Below are 5,802 nucleotides of genomic sequence, written 5' to 3' on the forward strand. Positions count from 1 at the left end.
AGAAAGATCCACTTCAAAGGGAGACGACTATAAAAGTGAGGGGCAAAACACCTCAGATATTCATTCTCTCCAGCTCTCCCTGTCCATCTCTCTATCTATCCTTGACCTAAGAAGAAAAAAGGAACAAATTATTTGACTTTGGGGAGAGACTCTGCCTTAAAATTTAGGCAGCAATGTTGCTTGGAACTGTGTTAAGCATTTCACCTTGTATATTGATCCTCTTAGAGGGGCAATGAATCTAAGTTATCTGAACTGTCCAGGAAGGGGCTGGACAGTGCAGAACACAAGTTTTTGGAGGAAAGTTTGGGACTTGGAGTGTGTCGGGGTCACCCCGCAAGTAGCAGGCAAGGCTACTGGAAGCCAGAGAGTGGCTGGTATGTGCTGGGATCAGAGTTGTGGCTATTGTAACAGGATGCTGGCCTAAAAGGCATTGAACCAGCCCCTGCTAGCTCAGCTCCCATTAAGGGGAACTAACTGGAACTGGCAGGGTGTGGCTCGTTAAAGGGCTGCAAGGTAATCACCTGTGAGCTTTATGGGGCGGAGGCCTATAAAGCTAGCGGGAAGGAACAGGAAAGGGGGACAGGAAAGGGAGGAGTTAGGGATCACCATTCCCACCTAGTTACAGGAGCTAGCTGTCCCCCCGGTGGCTACCTGAGTTATATTGAAGTGTACAGTAGTGTGGTAGTGGAACCGCATACAGGGAAATAAAAGGCACTGGAGTTTGCAAAAGACTGGTCTCCGACTGCTTTGTACCACTTAAGGGCTCGTCTACACTATACACAGACATTCAGGGTGTGACCTGCATGCTGGCAGGCTGATTGTGAATGACCCAAGTTGGAAGCTACAACAGCAAAGCATTGTGAGGCACCCATAGTTGTAGGGCAGGTGACAGAACAGCCCCTTACTGGTCAGGTTTGCACCCCAGAATGTCATAGCATAGATCCCCCTCTCCTGGCCATGAGGTCAGATTTCTTTGAATCTCTTTGCATCTCTCATTGGGGATTCCCCAAATAATGAAACAAATGCATTACCTCTTTTTTTCTGAATGAAAATAAGAGGGCCCACTGACTGTGCCAACCTTGTCTAGTGAAGCAAAGCGTGTCGACAATCCTGCCATTGCGTCAACTGCATGGCTGCCCCAAGCAAAGCTCCTACCCATGAGAAAGCTAATGCCCAATGGCCAGTTCAGGGTGCACTTTCCCTGTAGATCAGATGGCTTCTGACTCACAAAAACAATTCTGGGAGATGGAGGCATCTGAGTAGGTTTAGAAACAACATGAGGAAAATTTTCCCCAGGGAGCAGCTTCTCTCTCAATGACAAACTGAGATTTTCATCCTTCCTGCTACAATACAAATAGCATGATCCAGACAGTATATTTTGGGACAAATATTTCACTTCCAAGGTAGACAAAATCACTTGGTCTTGTTTCTTTATCACACCATTCGAGGCGTGTTCTAATTGCCCTGAAATGCTCTACCTGGTGGGAGTCTTAATACATAATTACATATCATTAATAACCAGAATGGTATGACAACTGCTTTGGATAATCACATGGCGCACAGGTGTCTGACAGTCTCCTGGGTACCACAGACACTTTAGCAACGGCCCCAATTTTATATTCTAGGACTATTTGCAGATGGGAAGGAGATTCTTACAAGCCAAGGGGTAAAGATTCAGACACACAATTCCAAGTCTCACAGGGTTCAAGTGAAAAGCAGAAGTAAAGGATGTTGCAAAAGCAGATCTATTATTGCACAATATTTATTACTTGATTTTATAAAATCACATTAAATATGCCAAAATTAAAATCAATCTACTGATAACTCACACATGGACTCTTAGCCTGGCATGTGGACAACGTGGACTGGTGTTTACTTGGTGAGGAAGGGTTCACTGTATGTGAAATCCAGAACACCTTCTTCCACTGGGGATGAACAAACCTTTTCTGATGCAATAAGAACAGACGCAAACCTCGGTCTGAACTGATTTATTTATTTAGATTTAAATAATAATAAAAGAAGACGCCGCTCCATGGCGCCAGGTGCCTTAACATTATTAATAATGGAATAAAATCCCAACAGCTTTAAAGTAATCATTTCAAAACAAACTCAGCCAGCCTGCCACTTAAAAACTCCCTTCTAGTCTTTCTTTGTCTGGGGATATACAGTCAGCCCTCTCTGAAAATCCTATCACACCTTATCTTTTGCAGTGTGCCCAAGCTATTCAAGCTACATTGGACCAAGGAGGTGAGGAAGCATGTTGCAGAATCCTGGAGCCCTCACAGATCCAGATGACTCATTGGGATCATTAGTCTGACTGTTTGATCATATTAAAGTTGGCTCTACAGGTCACATGAGAAGAATTTAAAGGGTTGGCCCATGGACCATGCTTTGGCCTCCCCTTTAATAAGGAAGTTACTCAGTGACATTAAAACTAAATTGCATTTCATTGTTTTTTACATGTGGAGTATACCTTGGCCACACACAAACTCCATGAGAACCCCAGCAAAGTCATCCGGGATCTGTCAGTCCCTTGTGGACATGTCATGCATGCACACAGGGTTTTCTGATCAGGCCTCATATGTATGTGTGTGTGTGTGCTAGCCATTCCCTTTTATAACAAATGGGGTCTGCCTCAAACATTTTTTCAATCCTTCAGTTATTACCCAGTTGACAGAGCTGAAAAAATAACTGGTGAATATTTGTGTATAGCCATGATTTTTTTCTCAAATAAAATACTAGTGACTCCTTAAAAAAACATTATTCGCCCAGCTCCAGAGATTTCTGGAATATAGGGAAAGCCACAGTGGATCATAGCAGCTGTGTACCCTGTGCCTAATACCAGCCATCACCAGATGCTTCAGAGGAAGATTTATAGTTTGTTTGTTTGTTTGTTTTTACACCTACAAGAACCATGGTGATCATCTAATCTGACCTCTTGCACCACACACAGGCCAGAGAACCTCAGTCAATAATTTCTGCATCAAGAAATGAGAATCTACCATGTGGCTAGGTAAATGGTACCCTCATTGTTAAAAATATGCACTTTATTTCTAGTCTGAATTTGTCAAGATTCCAACCATAAGATCTCATTCTGACGACTTCTGCTACTGTAATGATCCACATGCTCTCAGAAATCTCTTCTTCATGTAGATACTTGTAAAAAGTGCAAGTGTTCTCCAGTTGGACAGCTACGGAATAACCTGTCCGTAGGCCAAGTTTCTTTCTAATGCCTCGTTGTTAGAAGATACAAAACTCTCATTTCTAGCACAGAGAGGTTCAGATAAATATCAGCAATTAAACTCGCCAGGATTTGCTGATCATTGCTTTCTGGAAATAGGAAACACAGCACATGGGAAGTGGGATTTCAAGATCTTTCTTCTGAGGATGTAGCTGCTGCCCCACATCGGTATGTTGTCAGAGGTACAGAAAAACTTGTACCTGTCTCACTTCACTGACCATCTTGTGTGCCTCTGTCCCATTTTCTTGCTGACTCAGCTGGAGTTTGGACCAACAGGATGGCAAAACTACTTGTGAATAAAATGTGACAAAGATTTGGAGCAGCAGAAAGGCAGATCTGAATTGGCAATGTAGCAAAATGCCTGTGTATCTGTTCAAAAAAGGAAGCGAGACAGAGAATTGTGCACACATAAACTTAGCTTCCATAATTAGACATTATAAGCCTGAGTCTGACTCTGCAGGTACCAAACTGCTGAATCAAGGAACAAATTCTTTGGCAAGCAGCTTCCTTGTTATATAAAGCTATTTCACATCATTACCAGCTTCCACCTACAGAGTAACATTTTAGAATCTCTAATGGTTGTTGTCTCATGCTTCAGTTTTTGATAAGGATGATAATATAGAGCATGCAAGCAAAGGCAGGATGGCTAATGGGACCAAGTATATAGAAATGGAAATGACCACATCTGAGGTGGAAGTAAAATTCAAAGAGCTTAATGTATTCAAGTAAAGGGGAATATTGAAAGAACTGGAACATGAAATTACAGGTCCAGTATCAAAGATTTATAATAAATCTATCAAATTGGGGGTGCTACTGTATGACCAGAGAACAGCAAATGGAATACCTGTATTTAAGAAAGATGAGAGAAAAACTAATCCAAACAACTGTAGATCCATTAGTCAGACTGCATTAACATGCAAGGCATTAGAATGCATTTTGAAGGAAAGACTAATTAAAGACATGGAAGTAAATGGAAAATGGGATAAAATGCACCAATGATTTACCAAAGGCAAATAGTGCCAGATTAATCTTTTATCTTATATCTTTCTTTGATAAGCTAGCTGACTTCTTAGACAAGGAAAATGCAGTCAATCTAATTTATGGATTTGAGTAAAGCATTTGATGTGGTACCACATGGGAAATTGTTAGTTAAATTGGAGAAGCTGGGATTAGTGCAGAAATTGTAAGGTGTGTAGGGATCTGGCTAAAGGGGAGATTGGCAGTGAGCTGTGCTGAAAGGAGAACTGTAGAGCTGCAGGGAGGTTACTAGTGCAGTTCTCCAAGGACAGGTTGTGGGACTGATATTATGTAATATTTTCATTAATGACGCTGGCACAAAAATTAGGAGTGGGCTAATGAAATTTGCTGATGACAAAGCTGGGAGGTATCGTCAATACAAAGGAAGATCAGAATATTGTACAGGAAGAACTGGCTCACTTTGAGGATTGGAGTAATAGAAATGGGGTGAAATTTAATAATACGAAAGGCAAGGTCATGCACTTAGAGACCGTTAACAAGAATAGTCTTTATAAGCTGGGGGCTCATCATGTTGGAAACTACAGAAGAAGAAAAAGACCTGGCCAAGTTGGTCAATCACAGGAAGACTATAAGCCACTAATGTGATGTGGCTGTAAAAAAGGCAAGTGTGAGCCTTGGATGTTCCAAGCCAGGCATTTGCAGTCACGATAGGGAAGTATTAACGCCATTGTACAAAGCACTGGAAAGACCTCATCTGGGACAGTGTGTGCAATTCACATGGAACAGGCACAGAGAAAGGCTACTAGGATTATCAGAGAAATAAAGGTTCTATCTTATGAAGATAACTAAGAGAGATTGGCTTGTTTAGCCTAAGAAAATGAAGGTTGGGGGGAGGGGTCTCCTTTGCTCACTTTGGGCTTGGTCCGAAGTCGATGAGAGTCATTCTGCTGGCTTTAGCGGGCTTCGGTTCAGGCCCCATCTCTCTCTCAGTTTGGGCCTTGGCTTCACCTCTGGGGCCTTGACAAAGTGGCCTCAATGACTAGAAGTGCCACAATAAATCAATAACTTCCCCGAAGCATCTGGTTAATATTGCCATGCCCCGAAACCCTCTGCAGCACAGGCTCGCCTGTTACCACCTCCCACCCCAGATGTGCTCGGCAATGATTTCATCCTCTGTGTCACACTTCCCCAATTCTTTTCCATCAAAGTGTTTTTCACATTGAAGAATGACACTGTCAACCAGTCTGGATAAAAAAAAATAAAACCCCACCAGGTAGATGCTCTGAGACCCAAGGACAATGTTCAGTTCTCCCAAGGTCACACACATGATGATATGCAGCCTCATTCTTCACCATCACCTGAGTCTTAGTGAGCTGCTGAGAACTCAGCGATTTTCTTGCTATGAGTTTTTGAAGGATGAGAGAATGCTGAGTGATTCGGTAGGAGATTGCTTTGTAAGACAAGGGCTGAGCTGATAATGCCAGCTGAAGTCATGCCACCAGAGACCTTTTGCAATTTTAAGATCCAATCAACTTAAAAATATTACTGCCTAGGATGGGGTCTAAGTGTGCGTATGGAAAACA

The sequence above is a fragment of the Gopherus flavomarginatus genome, chromosome 13 (genome assembly GCF_025201925.1).
Source record: "Gopherus flavomarginatus isolate rGopFla2 chromosome 13, rGopFla2.mat.asm, whole genome shotgun sequence".
Taxonomy (NCBI): Eukaryota; Metazoa; Chordata; order Testudines; family Testudinidae; genus Gopherus; species Gopherus flavomarginatus.